The 23,613-nt window shown below is 43.8% G+C and overlaps 1 long non-coding RNA gene across 2 annotated transcripts in view; it reads left to right on the top strand.

Moving 5' to 3' along the window:
* Nucleotides 1-12,877: 12,877 nt before the first annotated feature.
* The window catches only part of LOC137534240 (uncharacterized), a 192,477-nt gene continuing 181,741 nt past the window's right edge, over nucleotides 12,878-23,613 (top strand). Inside the window, exon 1 of one of the 2 annotated variants that reach the window (XR_011024343.1) lies at nucleotides 12,878-12,954. This is a non-coding gene — a long non-coding RNA (uncharacterized lncRNA). The remainder of the gene's footprint in view (nucleotides 12,955-23,613) is intronic. The other variant, XR_011024342.1, reaches the window with a different exon arrangement.

Raw genomic sequence — 23,613 nt, 5'->3', positions numbered from 1 at the left:
ACCAGTTCACCCCCAAGGGTTTTTATCCTAACGGACCAGAGCAATTTTCAGTTGTCAGCGCTCCTCCCTTTTATTCCCTAATAACTTTATTACTACTTATCACAAGAAAATGATCTATACCTCGTTTTTTTCGCCACCAATTAGGCTTTCTGTGGATAGTACATTTTGCTAAGAATTTTTTTATTCTAAATGCATTTTAATGAGAAAAACAGAGAAAAAAAGAAAAAAAATCATTATTTCTCAGTGTTCAGCCTTTATAGTTTTAAAATTAAACATTCTCCTGTGGATAAAACAAACACGTTTTATTTGCCCAGTGGTCCCGATAATTAAACCGTTTAGATTATGTCCCTACCACAATGTATGGCGACAGTATATTATTTTGAAATATAAGTGGTTATTTTTCTGTTTGTTCTGGCCATAATTACAAGCCCCTATGTAATAAATTAAAATTAATTTTCCCCCATAAAATATAGAATAAAAAAAGCTAAGTCCCTAAGGCAACTATTTATTTTATTTTTTTAAGCTGATTTTTTTTTTTACAAGTGTTTTTTTGGGGGGGGAGGGTTGGAAGTGTAATTTTATTAATGATGTGTATATACTTAAAAATGTATGTATTTTGTAAGTGTAATATACTTTTTGGCCACAAGATGGCGCTGGTGAACACTCATAGGACGTGTTCACTTTTTTTTTTTTTTTTTACACACTTTATTAAACTGTTACATTTCCTGTTTATGTGAATGGATGTAGCCGCTGTTCGCGGTCACGTCCATTCACTCCAGGCACTGCGATTGGGTAGAGGACTGTTCAGTCCTCTTCCCCAATCGCCCAGCACGGGATCCCGACGGTAATGGCGGCGGTAGCGGCGGACACACGGCGGTAGCAGCGGCGGGAATGCGCGACGTATTAAAACGTCATGTTGCTGTTAATAGCGGTAAGCATGACGTTTTAATACGTTAGGATGTCGGTAAATGGTTAAAAGGAAATAAATATGGCAGCCTCCATATACTTCTCACTTCAGGTTCACTTAAAAAAAAAACTGAGTAACATCCTGTTTAGATGTATCAGAAGCAAATAGAAAGTTTCCATTTAAAGGACCAAGATCACAAAAAAAGTAAAGTGTAAAATCCATGTATACACAAGCATAGAAGATGTATACTTGTCCCATAAGTAAAATGTCCTGCTAATTTCTATTTTTTTATTTGCTTTTACTTACAGTACCTAATATTAATCTGACAGCACTTCTGACAGGTTCTGGATTAGTCCACTTTGTCATGGGGAGTCTAAGGAATGCCTTTCTTTTCAAAATCACTCCCTGGATAGCAGTGGCACAATCCCAATGCCAGAATAGTGTGCAGCAAGTAGGTGGGCCGGTCAGCATCTTTGTATACGATATACTGAGAATACTGCATTAATAGGTGAACTAGGGTAAAACTTGTCAGAAAGAATAAGAAACCTACTGAAAATGATGGCAACATGGGGGGAGAGTAATTTATAGTGCATTTTACTCAGGGACAAATGTACATCTTATATGTAACGGATAGTGGTCCTTTAAATTGTAAATCTAAAACGTGGACTGGGAGTTTCGTGGAGGTGATTGAGCAAGAATTATGTAGTTACAACCAACCCCTTAAAACTCCACTTGTGGAATGGGCCAGTGGAAAGCAGGAACTGTTGTCTCACCATAATGTGCCATACAGAGGTATAACTAGTGGGGAAGCAGCCCCTGCAGTTGTAGGAGGGCCCAGGGCTGTGGGGCCCCCAACTATTCATCTCCTCCCTCCAGTACACCTCCCTCCCTTCTCCATAACAGGTGGTGTTACGGCTATACTTGTGATAGGCGGAGTTATTCATGGGCACACTGGTATGGAACAAGGTCATTGAAGCCACATTTATTTATTTAGTATTTACATAGTGCAGAGCTTTACTGTTCCTCATATGATCTCACAATCTAATCCCTAACATAGTCATATGTCCATCATAGTCTAAGGTCAATTTTTGGGGAAGCCAATTAAAGTGGACCTGTACTGAGAACTCCTCTCTGCTCTAAAAGATACACAACAGCATAATAACCTTTAACCACTTCACCCCAAAGCGTTTTTTTACCCTAACGAACAAGAGCGATTTTCACCTTTCAGTGCTCATCCCTTTCATTTGCCAATAGCTTAATCGCTACTAATCACAATGAAATGATCTATAACTTGTTTTTTTTCACCACCAATTAGGCTTTTTGGGGTTGATATTTGTTTTCAGTAATTACTTTATTTTATATGCATTTTAAAGGGAAAAACAAGGAAAAAACTAAAAAATACAATATTTCTCCAATTTCATTCCCTATAGTTTTAATATAAACACTGCTACTGTACATAAAACCCTCACATTTTATCTGCCTATTTGTCCTGGTTATATCACAAGATTTTAATTATGTCCCTAGTACAAAGTATGGTGACAATATATTATTTGGAAATAAAGGTGTATTTTTTCTATTTTTTTTTCCTCACTAATTTCACGTGCACGCGCACAGCGGCAGCAGCACTGTTTGACTTATAAAAACGTCCTGGAGCCATTAAGAGGCTCTAGCAGGACGTTTTTATAAGTCTGGTTGTCATTAAATGGACTGTTGCGAAAATCTTAAAATGTAAAACTCTCTCCTATGTTGCTGTCACTTACAGTAAGTAGTAGAAATCTGACATTACCACCAGGTTTTGGGCTAGTCCATCTCTTCATGTGGGATTCTCAGTATGGCCTTTATTCTTTATAAAGACGTTCCCTAAAAAAGATTTATATAAAGATGCTGGTCAGCCTCCCTGCTCACTGCACACTTATTTGGCAGTTGGACGGAGAAACTGTCATTCACTAAGTGCTTTTAAAAATAAAGAAAACGCTGAAAATCCCCCATGAGAAGATGGGCTAGTCCAAAATCTGTTGGTAATGTCAGATTTCTACTACTTACTGTAAGTGACAGCAACATAGGAGAAAAGTAATTTATGGCTCATTTTACTCTGGAAGAAACGTACTTCTTATTTGTATAGGTTTACATGGATTTTATATTTTAAGATTTTCACGACAGAGGTCCTTTAACTACTTCAGCCTACAGTGTTGTTCACTTTATGCATCCGAGCAACTTTCACCTCCCATTCATTCGCCAATAACTTTATCATTACTTATCACAATGAAATGATCTATATCTGTTTTTTTTACGCCACCATTTAGGCTTTCTTTGGGTTGTACATTTTGCTAAAAATTCTTTTATTTTAAATCTATTTTAATAGGAAGATTAAGAAAGAAATGGAAAAAAAGCATTATTTCTCAGTTTTTGGCCATTATAGTTTGAAATTAATACATGCTACCATAATTAAAACCTATGTATTTTATTTGCTCATTTGTCCTGGTTATTACACCATTTAAGTTATGTCCCTATCACAATTTATGGCGCCGATATTTTATTTGGAAATAAAGGTGCATTTTTTCAATTTGCGTCCATCAGTATTTACAAGCTTATAATTTAAAAAAAATATATTAATATACTCTCTTGACATGCATATTTAAAAAGTTCAGACCCTTAGGTAACTATGTATGTAGCGAATAATCTCGCCTCCAGGAACTAGAAAGAGGAAGGGAAACTTTTTTTTACGCAGATAGACCGCGGCCCCTGATAAGAGGCCGTCTGTTTTTCTCCCGGGGACTTTGATCGATGAATGGGAACTATATTCCCATTTATTGATCTGGGGGCTAACGGCAGGCGACGGGAGCACGCGCAATCGCGCGCCTCAGGCAGCAACAGAAGCGCTGTCTATCTGGATGGATATATTCGTCCAGATAGGCTTAAAGAGACTCTGAAGCGAGGATAAATTCTATTTATTAACTTGTATTACTGTCAATGACTATAACAGCTGCTAAACTGCCGCTATCCCGCGGCAAAACGAGGGGTTTATACCCCCCAAATCCCCCTGCAAAATCCACGACTTTCTTGGTCGTGGATTTTGCTGCTCCTGGAGGCAGTGCTATGAGCTGCAGCTCTGCCTCTCAGCGCGTCAATCTGCCCGCGGATCTCCGCCTCTCCCCGCCCCTCTCAGTGAAGGCAGATTTAGAGGGCGGGGAGAGGTGGCGATCAGCCGGGATTGAAGCGCTGAGAGGCAGAGCTACAGCCATTAGCTCTGCCTCATTCAGGAAGCGTTCCCGGAACCTAGCAGAGGGGATTTGGGGGGTAAGACCCCTCATTTTGCCGCGGGATTGCGGCGGTTTAGCAGCTGTTATGGTCATTAACAGTAATACAAGTTAAAAAATAGAATCAATCCTCGCTTCAGATTCTCTTTAAGTGGTTAAACAAAAAAACATTTCTTTGTGAGGGCTGGTGCACACCAAAAACCGCAAGCAGATCCGCAAAATGCTAGCAGATTTTTAAACGCTTTTTTTTATTTTTATGAGGCGTTTTGCTAGCGTTTTGCGGATTGCTGCTGCGGTTTTCAGTATAGTAGATTTCATATATTGTTACAGTAAAGCTGTTACTGAACAGCTTCTGTAACAAAAACGCCTGCAAAACCGCTCTGAAGTGCCGTTTTTCAGAGCGGTTTGCGTTTTTCCTATACTTAACATTGAGGCAGAAACGCACCCGCAATCCAAAAAATGCCTCACCCAGGCATTTTTCGTTTCTGCAAAACGCCCCCCGCTCTGGTGTGCACCACCCCATTGAGATACATTGACCAAGCAGATCCGCAGCCGCAAGCGGATCTGAAAACGCCCAAAAAGCCGCTCGGTGTGCACCAGCCCTGAGGGCTGGTGCACACCGGGCGGCTTTTTGGGCGTTTTCAGATCCGCTTGCGGCTGCGGATCTGCTTGGTCAATGTATCTCAATGGGGTGGTGCACACCAGAGCGGCAGGCGTTTTGCAGAAACGAAAAATGCCTGGGTGAGGCATTTTTTGGATTGCGGATGCGTTTCTGCCTCAATGTTAAGTATAGGAAAAACGCAAACCGCTCTGAAAAACGGCACTTCAGAGCGGTTTTGCAGGCGTTTTTGTTACAGAAGCTGTTCAGTAACAGCTTTACTGTAACAATATATGAAATCTACTATACTGAAAACCGCAGCAGCAATCCGCAAAACGCTAGCAAACCGCCTCATAAAAATAAAAAAAAGCGTTTAAAAATCTGCTAGCGTTTTGCGGATCTGCTAGCGGGTTTTGGTGTGCACCAGCCCTTATAGCTAATTAATACAAATCCTAAAATAAATCTGCACAGTTTCTACTTCCTGATTCATGGAAACAGACATAGGCCTTGATTCACAAAGCCGTGCAAACTGTTTAGCATGGGCGTGCTAAACAGTTAGCACGTGAACTGACTTTTGCGTGCGCAAAAGTGCTGCGATTGCGTGATCGCAGACATTTTCGTCGGCCGATCACGTGCAAAAGTCCGCGTGATCGCGTGCAAAGTCCGCGTTATCGCGCGCAAATGTCTGCGATCGCGCAATCGTGGCACTTTGCGCGCGAGGCACTTCACGTGCTAACTGTTTAGCACGCCCGTGCTAAACAGTTAGCACGGCTTTGTGAATCAAGGCCATATTGTTTACAGCCTGTGCTTTGGGCTTATCTGCTTATCTGCCATAGGCACTCATGTGACACAGGGGAGGATCAAATTACAACTAGTGATTAGAAACAAATGAGGGAGAATTACAAAGGCTAAACTCTTTAAATGTCTAAATAAAAGAGGAGCACTCCATAGTGCATTACCGTATAAATGGCTTTTATTCGCAAGATAAAAATGTACTCACAAGATACAGATCAATATGCGCTTGTCAGTGGGCAGGTACCTCCGCTATACCCCCCTTTGCGGTTCGTCCATACACCTCTGTGGCCAGCAGTGCATGCTCCGGTGTTCGTCTCGCTGAGGGGTGGGTGGGGCCTATTTCTGGCAAGCCTTTAGACACTTGCACACCCCCAATCTCAAGAGCAGAGCCTTCCATTTACTGATCCTTTCCACGGAGTTGCTGGTGGCCTGCCCACCCAACTTGCTAGTGCGAAAAGTTGTTGTACTTCTAAACTCTTTAAATACATACAAGGTGCATTTCTGTTATGTTTTGTTATGTTATGTTTTCCTAGTGTCCTGTGCAAGAGTTCAGGTCCACTTTAACTTATTAGATTTAGTAAGACGTTGATGAGTTTGGAGAATGTAGCCAACAGTTAAGTGTATATTTCAGATATTATACTATTAATCACTACTGCTCATGTCAAACTCCTTTCCTATCCTCTCCTGTCACACTAAAGGTGGCCACTAACTATCCAATTTCTAGCAAAAAATAGTTCGAGTGATCAGATAATTCTGATCGGAAGTGAAATCACTCACTACAACATCACCGAACAAATCTTTGCTTCCTTTCTATCACAACCGAAAAGGAAATCCAAATTTTGGTTTGACTTAAATCCACCCGGATTACTTTTTTTATAATCAGCTGTAACTGTTTGTGCCCATCAGTGGAGATTAATTACAAACATTCTGATCAGCATTTCAGATTGCTCAAATGATTTTTCACTAGAAATTGGAGCGTTAGTGTCTACCTTAACCCTTCTGTTGCCAGGACCATGGTCCTCAGAGCTTCTTGTGGGAGGGGTTTCACCACAATATCAGTCATACAGCGCCCCCTGATGGTCTGTTTGTGAAAAGCAATATATTTCTCATGTAAAAGGGGGTATCAGCTACTGATTGGGATAAAGTTAAATTCTTGGTTGGAGTTCCTCTTTAACACTAACCTTCCTACTCCGACTACATTAACCCCTACTTGTACACTAATCTCACTGACGCCACCTCTGACATCAACCTCACTGTCGCTTATCCCAACACTACACTTTCTGCTATTATATCTAACACTACCTTACTTGTGTTCTATCCCCTTGCCGATCGTCCTATCCATCCCGTTTGTAATACTAATGTGCTGAGACATGTCGAATGTATTGCCGCCTGGTGCCAAATCTAAACACCCCAGCGCACCATAGCTGCAATGAACATATTTATAACATATTTATGGGGAAATGTCTCACTACATGAGACTGACTACATCAAGCCTGGTATACTGAATTTGCCCTGCAATATTTCATTTACCGGCTTGTTATTTGCAGCTGCCTTTTGCCAACTGTAAAATAAAGATGAACCGGCTTTCAAAACTGTAATATATACATGGCATGTAGACTGCATAACATACCAACGCGATATCTACTAACCTACATTTACAGTTACAGGAAGTTCAAGGAGACATCAAACAGGTTTCAGTCCAAATAAAGGGCGTCAATGCCAGGTGGTCCGTGAATGTGAAGGTAACATAATAATACGCAATTAATAGTTGCTGAGTTCATTTTAAGATGACCATCTCCTGTATATACTGTACATGTAATGAGGAGGTTATCTGAGGATGCGTTGGCTGAAGGACAGATGGATTACATCGAAGCACATGATAAACTTACAGGATATTTAAGGATTCGTATGGCTCAACTTACAAAATGTCTCCAAAGGGGATAATATATGTATCTGTCAAGGGGTAATTAAGGTAGTGTCATTCACAGTAGAGGAGACATGGCATACACCATCTTTAACAAAGGGGTATGTGCTTTTAAGAACATATATTTTATCTTTGAAAAACAAAATACCTTAATTTTAAGTTAAAATACAAATGTAGCGAGCCTTTTGTGGAGGCTGCCATATTTATTTCCTTTTAAGCAATACCAGTTGCCTGGCAGCCCTGCTGATCCTCTGCCTCTAATCCTTTTAGCCATAGACCCCGAACAAGCATGCAGCAGATCAGGTGTTTCTGACATTATTGTCACACCTGAAAAGATTAACTGCATGCTTGTTTCTGGTGAAATTCAGACACTACTGCAGCCAAATAGATCAGCAGGATAGGCAGGCAACTGGTATTGTTTAAGAGGAAATAATTATGGCAACCTCCATATTCTTCTCACTACAGTTGTCCTTTAACCTGATCTCACATTCTGGCTGGGATACTTGATGTTGCTTGGATTTTTCTAATAATTTAGACTTAAGTAGCAAAACATTGTGACTAATAAGTATGGTCTCTGGAGATTGTGTTGGTAACAGGCATGGCAGAGCACCTGGTTTGACATTCTTGGTTTCTGGCCAGTGAGTGATATGAAAATTGAAGTGTGAGAAGAAAAGTACCCATCTTGCTTGTTGTGGTTTAAGTAGTTTTGTGGGTTTAAGTATTCCATATTTTTATGGTCTGTGGTGTTGTTGCTGTATATATGAGAATTGGCTGTTCTGCCCCACCCAGTAAATATCTCCACTCCTACAGAGCCTCCGTGTGGTCAGTAGCTCATGATCTTCCACATTATAGTTCCTAGCAGAATTAGATCATTTTTGGAGAAAAATGTAATAGGATAAAGGAGGGATCTAAGTCTATGGCATCAATTCATCAAGACTGTCAATAAAAAAAAAAGTCGGGAAAATAACGCATTCTGTATTTTAGACTTTTGTGTGCTAATTCATCAATGTTTTCACAGGTGCGGTAGAATATCTGTAATTTTCCGAAGCCCCGTTGTTGGTAACAGCAGAAGAGTGTTATTGTCTGTGTTGTTACATCTGCTCTCCATGCAAAGACAGCATTACAATAGTAAGAGGCATCCTGAAATCCCTTGTCAAGTGAATGTTTTGTTGTACTGCCTCTGCTCGCTCTGAATCTGTCTATTAGCCTCCATTAGTCTTTCTTAACATTTTATTTCTTTGCCACAGCTTAGATGAACATCCAAGAAACTTTAAACATGCCCTGCTTCGGTGATTCCCCCCACTAGCTCCTCTGCTTCTTCAAACAGGAACCAAAGAGGTTAAACTGCTGAAGGGAGGCAGGGGAAGCGCCTTTTGATCTATCTCTCTCTGCTGGCTGCCTGGGGGGTAGGAAAGCAGGACCCTCCGGAGAAGGCTTCGGGTCCAATAGAAATCACTTGCAGGGGACAGGGGCTGTTCCTATTGGCTTCTGCTGTCACTCATAGGGAATCGTCTCTGCTTCTGTGAGTTTTGTGAGCAGTGATACTTGGATACCCCCAATCACGAATTCGAGTAAATCTGGACACAGCAGCATCAAAATCCGGATACGCCGTGATCGTGATCCGGATTTGAATCCCGGCTAAAATCCGAATTCGTCCCTGATTTTAGGTGTGATTACATTACTTGAATGTTAATAGCAAAGCCCCCATACATGCTACAGTCACCAAAATTGCACGGATTATAAAGGTGATCAGTGGGTACAATGTAAATTTTTTTTTTAAAAAGAACTTTTAGTTTTTGAGAAAATTGATTTTAAAGTTTCAAAGGAAAAAACTTATTCGTGGTTCAAAACCTGTCTTTTTTTCAAAAAGACCTCATAGTTTTTGGGAAAATCGATTGTAAAATTTGAAAGGAAAAAAATGTAAGTGCGGTAAATACATTAACTGTCATTTACCGCATTTACATTTTTTCCTTTGAAACTTTAAAATCTGTGATCACGAGCCGGATTTAGACCACGATCACGGGTGCATTCGGAACTGAATCCGTGATCACCCGTGATCGAGAAGCGATCACGAATTTGGAATCCAACATCGTGATCAGGAAAAACAGCTCATGATCACGGGTTGCCCGTGATCACGAGGCCGTGAAGAGCGTCACTGTTTGTGAGTCCTGCACTGATACCAGCAGAGGAGAACCGCCGGTAATCATCCAGAGCTTTACCACATGCTGTAATCTTGGTGAATTGAGTTGACATTTACTGACATTTGTTTAGGTGTTTACCACACAAGTCGGTAATTTACCTCACTGCTCTATAATTTCAGCTTTTCATGTGGTAACAGCCTTGATGAATTAACACTTTCCTAAGGCCCCATTCACACTAGAGTGTTTTGCCGGCGATTTAGGCAAAACGCTCAAATGCTAGCGCTTTTTAAAGCGCTAGTGTAATAAAACCATATGGGCCCATTCTTACTTGGGCGATTTGCATTAATCGCCGGCGATTAATGCAAATCGCCAAACGCAAATGCGTAGCCTGCACCATTTTCAGGCGATTTCCCAACGATCACGTTTCAATGCTATAGAAGCGCTAAACGCAAATGCAGGAAAAATCGCTGCAGTGTCCAGTGATTTTTCTGCATGTAATCGCGGAGAAATCACTCCTGCGCTTTTAAGTGTGAATGGGGCCTAAGTGCTCGGTAAAATCAGCTGTTTTCAGCATTACTGAATGCGGTAATGCTTGGTGAATTGACACCATTGTCTCTGGGATAAAAAGGCACCTACTGCGGAGTCTGAGGAGTCCACCTCTACAGTAAAATGAAGCGAGGGTTCGGGGTGTTTGAGAATAGGTGCGGATGTGAATATGCTTTCAATTTTCAAACTGAGGCGCTACTCCTGCTGCTGCTGAAATTCTGTTTGACCCCACGTTTATTGCCTGATGAAGCGAGCGTGGCCTGCGAAACGCGTTGCACTTTTGGGGTACTACAGTGGGTTGTAAAAGCTTTCAGCCCCCTTGAAGTTTTCCACATTTTGTCATATTACTGCCACAAACATGAATCAATTTTATTGGAATTCCACGTGAAAGACCAATACAAAGTGGTGTACACGTGAGAAGTGGTACGAAAATCATACATCATTCCAAACATTTTTTACAAATAAATAACTGCAAAGTGGGGTGTGCGTAATTATTCGGCCCCCTAAATCAATACTTTGTAGAACCACCTTTTGCTGCAATTACAGCTGCCAGTCTTTTAGGGTATGTCTCTACCAGCTTTGCACATCTAGAAACTGAAATCCTTGCCCATTCTTCTTTGCAAAACAGCTTCAGCTCAGTCAGATGCGATAGACAGAATTTGTGAACAGCAGTTTTCAGATCTTGCCACAGATTCTCGATTGGATTTAGATCTGGACTTTGACTGGGCCATTCTAACACATAGATATGTTTTGTTTTAAACCATTCCATTGTTGCCCTGGCTTTATGTTTAGGGTCATTGTCCTGCTGGAAGGTGAACCTCCCCTCCAGTCTCAAGTCTTTTGCAGTCTCCAAGAGGTTTTCTTCCAAGTTTGCCCTGTATTTGGCTCCATCCATCTTCCCATAAACTCTGACCAGCTTCCCTGTCCCTGCTGAAGAGATGCACCCCCAGAGGATGATGCTGCCACCACCATATTTGACAGTGGGGATGGTGTGTTCAGAGTGATGTGCAGTGTTGGTTTTCTGCCACACATGGCGTTTTGCATTTTGGCAATTTTGGTCTCATCTGACCAGAGCACCTTCTTCCACATGGCTGTGTCCCCCACATGGCTTGTGGCAAATTGCAAATGGGACTTCTTATGCTTTTATGTTAACAATGGCTTTCTTCTTGCTACTCTTCCATAAAGGCCAACTTTGTACAGTGCATGACTAATAGTTGTCCTATGGACAGAGTCCCCCACCTGAGCTGTAGATCTCTGCAACTCGTCCAGAGTCACCATGGGCCTCTTGACTGCATTTCTGATCAGCGCTCTCCTTGTTCGGCCTGTGAGTTTAGGTGGATGGCCTTGTCTTGGTAGGTTTACAGTTGTGCCATACTCCTTCCATTTCTGAATGATCGCTTGAACAGTGCTCCGTGGGAGGTTCAAGGCTTTGGAAATGTTTGTGTAGCCTAAGCCTGCTTTAAATTTCTCAATAACTTTATCCCTGACCTTTCTGGTGTGTTCTTTGGACTTTACGGTGTTGTTGCTCCCAATATTCTCTTAGACAACCTCTGAGGCCCTCACAGAGCAGCTGTATTTGTACTGGCATTAGATTACGCACAGGTGCACTCTATTTAGTCATTAGCACTCATCAGGCAATGTCTATAGGCAACTGACTGCACTCAGATTAAAGGGGGCCGAATAAATATGCACACACCACTTTGCAGTTATTTATTTGTAAAAAATGTTTGGAATCATGTATGATTTTCGTTCCACTTCTTATGTGTACACCACTTTGTATTGGTCTTTCATGTGGAATTCCAATAAAATTGATTCATGTTTGTGGCAGCAATATGACAAAATGTGGAAAACTTCAAGGGGGACGAATACTTTTGCAACCCACTGTATATAATAAATGTGATTACTATGTGATTACTATTATACAGACAGTCTTTCGTGTCTGCTTTATGGAGGTAAGTCCACCGCTTCCTCCAAGCAAATTTTAATCTCCTTGCCGGTTATCCCGAGCTCAGCTCGGGGTAACCTGCGCAGGAGGATTTCTCAGGCCCCGCTGGGCCGATTTGCATAAATTTTTTTTATTGCACGCAGCTAGCACTTTGCTAGCTGCGTGCATATTCCGCTCACCGCTTCCCGCCGCGCCGCCCCCCCCCCCCTCCAGACCCCTTGTGCAGCCTGGCCAATCGTTGCCAGGCAGCGCTGAGGGGTGGATCGGGATTCCCTTTGACGTCCTGACCTCCCGACGTCCATGACGTCATCCCGCCCTGTCGCCATGGCGACCGGGGAAGCCCAGCAGGAAATCCCGTTCTGAACGGGATTTCCTGCTTACTCTGATCGCCGGAGGCGATCGGAGTGGGTGGGGGGATGCTGCTGCTCAGCGGCTATCATGTAGCGAGCTCTGGGCTCGCTACATGATTTAAAAAATAAATAAATAAAAAAAAAGTGCTGCGCTGCCCCCTTGCCGGCTGGAATTGGACCGGCAAGGGGGTTAAAGGTTTTATCCACTTTTACCCTGCTGGCGCCTCTGTTCCCCGTTTGCTGCTTCAATTTTTCAAAGGCTTTTGGGACTTCAGGATTCCATTTGAAACACTCCTGCTGGCGGATGAGTTATGTAATGAGGGGAATAATGGCTTAAGAATTTTTTTTATACATTTTCTGTAAAAGTTTGCAAAACCCACAAATCTTTGAATTTATTCCTTATTGACAGGTGGAGGGCGATTGAGAACTGCTTGAACCTTTTGTGGATCAAAGGATATTGCCTGAGGAGAGATTACAAGTCCCAAAAATTGGTTAGTTTGCTGAATTCACATTTTTCAATCTTAAAGTGAATAGAAACCGCATTTAAAAAAATGAGACAGATACTTACCCAAGGAGAGGGAAGGTTTTGGGTCCTATAGAGCCTTCCGGCTCCTCTCCTGGTCCCCTCGTTTCAGTGCTGGCTCGCCCGGTAGCAGTATTTGACTAATTTAGTCAAATACTGCTTTACCCGGCTGAAGGAGGCTTCAGAAGCCTTCAGGGAGCCCGAGCGCTCCTGAAGAAGGGTGGCCCTGTACTGCGCCTGCGCAAGCACGCTCTCTTGCATGCTCACGCCTGTGCAGTATGGAGTCGGGAGGACACGGCTCCAGAAGACTTCCAAATACTCTTTCGGTGGGGGATTGAAATGGGGGGGGGGGGGGGGGTTCGCCAGCACAGGATAGAGGGCACCGAAAGAGGAGACGGAAGGCTCTGTAAGACCCAGAACCTTCCCTCTCCTTATGTAAGTATTTGCTTCATTTTGTCGGTGGCGGCTCGCAGGCTAAATGTAAACACAAGCGGAAATAATCTGCTTTGTTTACATTGTACGGCGCTGCTGCGCAGCAGCGCCGTAAGGCAGATCGGCGATCCCCGGCCAATCAGCGGCCGGGGATCGCCGCCATGTGACAGGGGACGTCCTGTCACTGGCTGCACAGGACGGATAGCGTCCTGTGCAGCCCGGATCACTGGGCATGACAGGTAGGAGAGGGAGGGGGGGAATTTCGCCGCGGAGGGGGGCTTTGAGGTGCCCCCCCGCAACATGCCTGCAGACCGGAGCGGTCAGACCCCCCCTGCACATCATCCCCATAGGGGGGAAAAAAGGGGGGCGATCTGATCGCTCTGCGTGCCCACTGATCTGTGCTGGGGGCTGCAGAGCCCACCCAGCACAGATCCCAACAAACAGCGCTGGTCCTTAAGGGGGGGTAAAGGGTGGGTCCTCAAGTGGTTAAGAGGGATTGTCAACCACAAAATCAAATCCCATTTACCCAGTGCTCTGTGTTTAATATGCATCCTGCAACCTTACCCTGCCTTGCAAGCACTCCAATCTATTCAGAAATGTTTCTGCTTCAATAAATCTTCTGTCATTCCTACTGGCTGTATTTTTGCCATTGCCCAGGAGAGGATGAGAGGGAAGCTTGTCATCACCCCTCCCACATTACTGCTCCTTGCTGATTGGCCGAGTGCAGTTCAGGGTGAAGCTGAAATACGATTTATGCCTGTGCTCTCATTTGTTTACAAAGCAAGCTAGTTATGACAGTGCAGATTCTAGAAGAAAATAAAAGTAAGGGAGGAAATGACATCAGGATTGGCTTCAGTCAGAGCGAACTAAGATGGCAAATGCCAGGAACAGAATTCTCTTTAGGTACTATATAAAATTCACTAAAATCGAAACGTGGACAGTACAGTACATATGTTATGTAAATAGAAGAAGTAGTTATCTACTTATATCTGCGTGTTTTTATCTCGGGATAGTATGGCTGTCCCTTCTGCTTTAAGAGTATTTTTCTCTCTCAGTATGCTTTTGTGTACACCTTCCTGCCAGCAGCCATACAGTTTTGGAGTCTTCATCCTGTTGTTTCATGCTTGGCAGGGCAAGCTGATGTAACTTTCCACAAGGATTTCAGGTGCTGGATCTAGTGAACAGAGAATCTCTTATTTCACAGCTTGGCTGAGACATGGGAAATACTGCAGCGAGCAAATGCACATCTATAGCTTGGCTCTAAAGGGCAGTAGCTAGTTAGTAGATTCTTGGCACGGGATGCTGTTTTTAACAGATTATAATTAACTAGCGGATTGGTGCCAGTTGGGCACTGTAAAAGTTGGAGGACAACAGAATGTAGTAAAATCTGCTAGCAGATTGGTGTATGTTGGGCACAGTGAAAGCTGGAGGATAGTACTAGGGGTAGAAAAGTAAAGTGCAGGGATGTGCAGTATGTGTATAAGTATATAGTACAAGCAGGGGCATAAGTAGTAATCACTGGGCCCCCTGCAAAACTTTGGAGGTGCCCCCCTATCCCCCTCCCCCCTTGCTTTCTGCACAGGAAAACTGAGAACCAATGTTAATCAGTTGGCTAGTACACACTTGAATATGTTTTCCCCATGCAGATAAGAACTGACAGCAGTGAAGCACTGCACGCATTTTCTCTATCAATTACTTTAGCTTCTGTGATGAAACATGCATGTTTGCACACACATTCAGACACACAAAGGGCTTGATTCACAAAGCGGTGCTAACCTACTTAGCACGTCTAAAGTCTTTAGACGTGCTAACCAGGGTGCTAAGTAGGTTATCACCGGATTTCTCAATCAGATCGCGCGCTAACTTTGCATAAAGTTTTGCGCGCGTAAAGTTTTATGCGCGAAAAGCTTGTTTAGACGTGCTAAGGGGGTTTTCACAGGCGTGCTAACAGTTAGCACTGCTTTGTGAATCAAGCCCTAGGGGCCTGATTCACAATGCGGTGTTAACAGTTAGCACGCTGGTGAAAAGCCCTTTATCACTCCTAAACTCAGTTTAGGCATGATAAGTTTAGGTGTGATAAGTTTAGGCATGATAAGTTTAGGTGTGATAAGTTTAGGTGTGATAAGTTTAGGCGTGATAAGTTTAGGCGTGATAAGCACCGACTGGGTTAGCACCGCAGTGCACAGCTGATCAAAAGTTTTGCGCTAGCAAAGTCTGGTGCACTTTGCATAGAGTTTAATGGTGCTACTTTGCGTGCAGGATTTTGCGCGCGATCTAAACTTATCTAAACTTAGCATGCCTAAACTTATCATGCCTAAACTTATCACGCCTAAACTTATCACTCCTAAACTGGCTTTTCACCAGTGTGGTGCAATGGTTATCACGCCTAAAGTCTTTTAGGCGTGCTAACTGGGTTAGCACCCTGGTGAAAAGCCCTTTATCACGCCTAAACTCAGTTTAGGTGTGATAAGTTTAGGTGTGATAAGTTTAGGTGTGATAAGTTTAGGTGTGATAAGTTTAGGGGCTCGATTCACAAAGCGGTGCTAACCCAGTTAGAGACTTTAGGCGTGATAACTATTGCACCACGCTGGTGAAAAGCCAGGTTAGGCGTGATAAGTTTAGGTGTGATAAGTTTAGGCGTGATAAGTTTAGATAAGTGTAGATAGCGTGCATAGTCCCGCACGCAAAGCAGCGCCATTTAACTCTATGCGAAGTGCACCAGACTTTGCTAGCGCAAAACTTTTGATCAGCTCTGCACTGCGGTGCTAACGTAGTTGGTGCTTAAACTTATCATGCCTAAACTTATCACACCTAAACTTTTCATGCCTAAACTTATCACACCTAAACTTATCACACCTAAACTTATCATGCCTAAACTGAGTTTAGGCATGATAAAGGGCTTTTCACCAGGGTGCTAACTGTTAGCACCGCTTTGTGAATCAGGCCCAAAGTGTGCAGAAAACGCATACAGAAAACCGACAGACTAGTGTGCTCTCTGCCTCAGCTTATTACACTCACTCTGTCCACCTCTGATGGAGCAGAACTGGCTCTGCAGACTTCTCCAGCATCACTACAGTACACAGCACTTGGGGAGGGGCTGGAGATGCTGGAGGCAGGGCATTGTCACAAGAGCCTGCTGCACACTGAATGGGGACTGTCTACAAATCTTTGTCTACAAAAGTTTGTATGATTTCTTATTAGTGGCTGAGCAGATGGAGTTATTAAACCAATTGTGCAGAGAGCAGAAAGCTTTTACTCTCCGTGCCCAGACTCCTCGAGCATCACTTCATGACACAGCATTTGGGGAGGGGTAGACAGGCTGGGTGTAGAGCAGCTCTGTACACAAGACCCTGCTGCACACTGAATCCCTACAAATCTTTTTCTGCAAAACTTTGCATGATTCTTTATCAGTGGCTGAGCAGATGCAGTCATTAGTGAACTGTGAAGAGAGCAGAGTTTTTTTTTCTCTCCGTGCTCTTAGTTGTCAGTCTCTCAGGACAGGGAAAATAAACTTCTCTTCCCCACAGGCCCCCCTGCGGCTCCTGGGCCCTCCTGTGGCTGCATCCCTTGCAGGGTCTATTGTTACGTCCCTGAGTACAAGGCTGAATGCTGATGGATTTTTGGGTAAGTGTAGTTGCAGATGTGTCTAGCGTATGAGTAATGGCTCAGGCACACTGTTGTGTAGCAGTGCTGATTTCAGCAAGGTGTATCAATGTGTTATATGTCATGAGCTCACATGTGTGCTGTACAGCAGTGCATTGAGATAATACATTGCCACATACATTTCTGTGTGCAAGCTTGATGTCAGGATGTTATATTACCAGTAATGAAAGGTCAGTTACTTGGAGTGCATGTATGTGTGATATTGGGTACATAGAAAACACTGTTAATTATGTTAATATAATACATGGAAAAAGATAACAATTTTTTATCTATACTGGGGTATCAAAGAGTTAAGTTACTTTGTAAGTGTGTATCATGTGCATTGTCTCCCATTCCCCACCATTTAGATAAGGCATGAAGTAGTTTAGAAAGTGGGGGTAGGCAGCTCAGGGTACACACAGGAGGAATACATCCATAAAGTGAATGACAATGCTTTTCACATTGAAGTTAGTGAAGATGAGAAACATCAAAGTGTCTGACCTAAATAAATAGCAGGTATGAAATATGTTTTTTTTACTGGCTACCAGGCCTGGATTTATGTCAGTGGAGCCTATAGGCACAGATGTCCTGGCACCCTAGACTCCGCCCTCCATGGACCTACAAACCCCCTACCAAATTGCACTGCAAGTGTGCTGTGTAATGGATAGCAGAGATGCCGCCGCGGAGACAAGCGGCATGGCGGCTATCTCCGCGTAACAGCCGGCGGCTTCGGCCACGCAGTTACATGCTGGTGCTCTGCCTGGTCCTTCTATTGCACATAGATTGAGGGCTACGCGCGCGCGCACCAGGCGACAGGACCTTTATGCGAATAGAAGGGGAGTCAGCTGATCTGCCAGGTCAGCTGACTCCAAACGCTATCTCGTATTGGCTGAGTGGCTGGGGCGGCGCTGCGGAGCTGCTGTGCATATATAGTGGTAGTCTGTCAGTTGCTCTGTGTCTGCTGTTGCGAATGCTAACGTGAGTGCTCAGACCAGTCAGATCCCAAAGTGTGCTAGAACCAGCAGGAGCTGGGGATCCACTAAATACTAGTTTATTGTATTATCTGTTATGACCTTCTGCTTCCGTTGACCATTCTCCTGCTTGCAGACTCTGTACCTCTGCTCATCTGATTCATGTTGCCGACCCTGCCTGAACCTAACACTGAATCAGTCTTCTGTCTTTGTACCTTATCTGTCCGTACGTTGCCTACTCTGCTTGTCTGACCTCTCTTGCCTCACCAGTGGGCCTAGCCACTGGCGAGGGACCCGTAGCTTTGCACCTGCTCCTCAGGTGAAGCTCAACTGCAGTACTGTCTGTAAACACCTGCTCCTCAGGTGTCCCTTGGCTGCAGTGTAGTCTTAATCACCTGCTCCTCAGGTGAATATCCTTTGCAGTACTGTCTTTAACACCTGCCCCTCAGGTGTCCACTGGCTGCGGTATAGTTTTTATCACCTGCTCCTCAGGTGAAGCTCAACTGCAGTACTGTCTGTAAACACCTGCTCCTCAGGTGTCCCTTGGCTGCAGTGTAGTCTTAATCACCTGCTCCTCAGGTAAATATCCTTTGCAGCACTGTCTATAACACCTTCTCCTCAGTTGTCCACTGGCTGCAGTATAGTCTTAATCATCCGCTCCTCAGGTGACCATTCTCTGTAGCTCAGTTGGTGATACCTGCTCCACAGGTGTCCACTGACTGCAGTACAGCCTGACTCGCCTGCTCCTCAGGTCATCATAAGCTGCAGTATTGTCTGAATCACCCGCTCCTCTGGAGACTTCATATTCCTCATTACTGTTGCACCAAACACTATCTCACATTGGTAGTCCTGTGTCTGGCTATACTAGCATTATTGGTGATTCTGCAGATCACCACATAATCAGGTATAACATCTGTATTATTGGTGATACTGCAGATCACCAATAATCAGAAAATCTGTTTAGCTGACACCAATCGTTACATGCTGGCTGTCCCAGCTGTCACTTCTCCCTTGCTTCCTTTGTCCGTCATAGGTTGCTACAGGTGCCCGTTTGTATTAGGTAGCCAGAGGTACCCTCACCATTAAGTTGCATAGGGAAGGAGAGAGGAAGGCACTCGATGAGGAGAGTGAGCCGTCTTTCTATCATTAGGCGCCTTCAGGCACGTGCCTACAGTGCCTTATGGGTAAATCCGGCCTTGCTGGCTACATGTTATGGTGTGTTTCATTATCGTGTATGGTGATTTGTGTGATGTATTGTGTAAAGATGGCCATACACAATTCAACCAAAAGCCATATATTTAGCCATGCTATGCTTTAGAGGCTTTGTGACCTGTTTTTTGATTGATTTTTTTTTTGTGTGCAGGGGGGGGGGGGGGGGGGGAGTTTTTGCAGAATATAGTTAGTTTATTTTTAGTGTTAGGAAAATGCTTTGTATTTTTTCATGGTTATTGCTAGGGGATTACTGTGACATGCTTTATGTGTGTGGGTGGTGGGGTTTGTAAGTTTCTGTTGATTTCAACTCTGTCCTCCCTGTGCCTCCATTGTCCTTCCTTTATGCCTCCTGTGTCCCCTCCAGTGCCTTCACTGCCCCATTGACCCCTTTGTTCTTCTTGTGCCCCTTTTGTGCCTCCACTGCCCTCATTGTGCTTCCTGTCTTCTCTGTACCCAGGGGCGTAGCAATAGGGGTTGCAGAGGTTGCAACCGCATCGGGGCCCTTGGACCAGAGGGGCCCCGAAGGGCCCTCCCTCAACTGCAGTATTAGCTCTTTATTGGTCCTGTGCTCATAATAATCACTTCTATAGATACTTTGAATAGTGTTAATCATTAACAAGCTGTTCCCCGTCCCCTTCTTGCACCTCTGACACTGTAGTTGCCATTGGCAGGTTTTGGTGCGCCGTATCAATTGTTATGTATAGAGTGCTTGGGGGACCCCAATGTAAAACTTGCATCAGGGCCCACAGCTCCTTAGCTACGCCACTGCCTTTACCTCCAGTGTGTCATCAGTGTCCCTTCTGAACCTTTATTGCCCCCATTGTGCCTTCTCCCCCGTGCTTCCACTGCCCCCTTTGTGCCTCTGTTGTTCCACATGTATCCTCCCTGTGCCTCCACTGTCCCCTCCTTCATTGCGCCACCTGCTGTGCCCATCATTTATGTCTCCTGTGCTCCACCTACTTTAAGGGGCAATACAGCGAAAAACTGTAAAATGTAAAATATGTGCAAACATATACAAATAAGAAGTACATTTTTTCCAGAGTAAAATGAGCCATAAATGACTTTTCTCCTATGTTGCTGTCACTTACAGTAGGTAGAAGTGACAGGTTTTGGACTAGACCATCTCTGTATAGGGGATTCTCAGGGATATATTTGTTTTCAAAAGCACTTAGTGAATGGCAGTTGCTCTGTCCAACTGCCAAAAAACTGTGTAGGGAGCAGGGAAGCTGGCCAGCATCATTGTTTAAATCCTTTTTAGGGAATATCCTTATAAAGAATAAAAGCCTTGCTGTGAATTCCCTATGAAGAGATGGACTAGTCCAAAACCTGTCACTTCTGTCAGATTTCTACTGCCTACTGTAAGTGACAGCAACATGGTAGAAAAGTAATGTATGGCTCATTTTACTCTGGGAAAAATGCACTTCTTTTTTGTATAAGTTTGCACATATTTTAAATTTTACAGTTTTTCGCTGTAGTGCCCCTTTAACTCACACACCACTCCGGGAAACCTTACCCCGGTCTGCATCAGCTCGGACGCGCAGAAATAACATCATCGCAAGGAGGGCATGATTTATTAGAATGGGTCCTTCGGAAGTCAAACGTTTGTTACCCAGGGACTACCTGCATACAAATTTATGCAGCTTAGAAACGCACCAATCAAAAGCTGCAGCCACTGCATTTTATTGGTTTATTCCAAGCTACATATATAAAAAAAAAACAGCTTACAATTTACATTTACTCAGAATTACTAGCATCTCATTGACTGTCCCTATCCAAAAACTTGGAGTTTTAAAGTATACTGGAGGTGACATGTGACATGATGAGATAAACATGTGTATGTACAGTACACAACATATTGATAACCAGACTGTTCTACTTGTTTTATGCCGCCTGAAATACTTAATTCTTAGGCATGGAAGTGACAGCTTCTGTCTTGTCGGGAATAGAGTAAACATCACTGATAAGAAGATTACAGCCATAAAAGTTTTCCTGGCAGAATACAACTGAGGGTGATATGACATACATGATCTATTGATCTTTTTCTAACTCTGTAACACTTAATAGGATGCCACTAATTAGAGACTGTAAAACATTCAACCTACTTTGTAAATGTGTAATATAAAAGTCTAGGAGGCGTTTCATATCTAGGAACAGCATAGCCTGGGGTCAGTCTTTTCAAGCTAGATAACACAGATTCTATTCATGAAACAATGAGGTAGCTCCCCCCCCCAGCTAACAGCTATGTGTGAACCAGCCATTTGGAATGATACAATGCTGCTAATAGGCCTGGGTCTCAGAGTCAGCAGGAGGGCAGCAGAAAGGAGTAACCCAGACTTGGCTATGAACAGATGTAAAATAAATGTACTGCTGAGAGATACTGTACTTGTGACCTATATAAAAAATATATTGTGTGATTGCTGATGAACATATTCATGTCTCTTTTATGGGGCTGACATATTCTACTTCTCCATAACGGAATGTCCTGCACTATCCATGATTGGTATTAATATGACTTATTAGGGGATCTTGAATTTGCTATTATTATTTGTGTGCAATGAATATTGCCTGAGATATAGACAAGACCTATATTTGGGATTTTCTTTCCCCCCCAAAAGTAAGGGAATGCCCAGCCTCCAGCAGTAAAGGCAGAGCCTGAGTTCCTGCCCTCAAAACAGGATCCTACACAAGGAACAAGCTGAAATTTAATCTCAGTCCTCCTTTTTGACCACTTGACTGAAGCTGTCAGAGGACCCGAGACTGGCTTCCATTTTGCTTGGACTTCCACAAAAGGACAGATTTTTTTTCCAAATCCATGAGTATTATTTTTTTTTGTTTTTCCCATTTATTTTATACTGTGGCAACTGTCTTCAAATTATTACTTTAATTTTTTTGTATATGTGAATTATTTATATTGCATTTAAAATAAAATTACTTAATGTCTTTTTTACGGGTGCATGCCTGATTTGAGCACCACAGAACAAATCCTTTCCGAAGATTTGCTTCCTGGAGTATTGTATTGTTTCGGTAAGAATAGATTGTTAACCCTTTCTCTTTTGCTCAGACTAGTTAGCAGGTTCCCTTTTTCCCGAATAAAAAGGAGTGGTGGCAGCCTTGTACCTGAAATATTGTGTAATAAAGTGTTTGTGTTGCTCACATGTTCCCTCCTGACCTGTCTGTAGCCCCATTCTAGCGGTTTCCACGAGATTGGATGGTCTGTGGGCTGAAGCACATTGGGAGGCATAGAGCAGTCCTGCCAGTAGAAGGCGTGTGACACGGAATATGTTGGCACTTTATAAAATAATAATAATTTAAAAAAAAAAGAAAACCCTGGTATACTTAAAGGGGTTCTGTAGGGTATTTTAAAGACAAAAAACTGACAGGTAAGTACCTGGGGGTTCTACCGGCCCCCTGCAGCTGTCCTGTCCCACGCCGTCCTCTCCGATCTTCCGTTCCCCCGCCGCTGGTCACGTCCAATTATTCATCTAACTAGATGAATGCAACTGTGCCTGTGCTGCCGCAGGCATCCTTGCTCCTGAGAGCTTCCTGCGCAGGCGCAGTATGAAACCTTTGCAGGAAGCTCCCAGAGACGTGAGCGGGAGTGAGGTCGCATGTGGCTGCGGCCGTGCAGGTGCAGTTGCATTCATCTAGTTAGATGAATAATTGGACAGTGACCGGCGGCGGGGAACGGAGGATCGTATAGAGCGGCGCGAAACAGGACAGCTGCAGGGGCTGGTATAAGCCCCAGGTAAGTGCCAGTTTGTATTTTTTAAATACCCTACACAACCCCTTTAAAGCCATTTTTAGGAGTAGGAGGATAAATATAATTGTTTATCTCATCAGTTTATTTTCACCTCGGGTTCACTTTAAGCCAGAGGTAGTGTGCCGCTGTCTTACCATAGTATCAGTTAATTTCTCCTTTATCCACTTAAAGGGATACTGTAGGGGGGTCGGGGGAAAATGAGTTGAACTTACCCGGGGCTTCTAATGGTCCCCTGCAGACATCCTGTGCCCGCGCAGCCGCTCACCGATGCTCTGGCCCCGCCTCCGGTTCACTTCTGGAATTTCAGACTTTAAAGTCTGAAAACCACGGCGCCTGCGTTGCCGTGTCCTCGCTTCCCCTGATGTCACCAGGAGCGTACTGCTCAGGCCCAGTATGGTCTGTGCCTGCGCAGTACGCTCCTGGTGACATCAGCCGGAGCGAGGACATGGCAATGCAGGTGCAGTGGTTTTCAGACTTTAAAGTCTGAAATTCCAGAAGTGAACCGGAGGTGGGGCCAGAGCATCGGTGAGCGGCTGCGCGGGCACAGGATGTCTGCGGGGGACCATTAGAAGCCCCGGGTAAGTTCAACTCATTTTCCCCCGACACCCCT

This window comes from Hyperolius riggenbachi, chromosome 10 (assembly GCF_040937935.1).
Source record: "Hyperolius riggenbachi isolate aHypRig1 chromosome 10, aHypRig1.pri, whole genome shotgun sequence".
NCBI lineage: Eukaryota > Metazoa > Chordata > Amphibia > Anura > Hyperoliidae > Hyperolius > Hyperolius riggenbachi.
The sequence above is the reverse complement of the archived record's forward strand: the minus strand, read 5'-3'. Positions and strand labels throughout refer to the sequence as shown.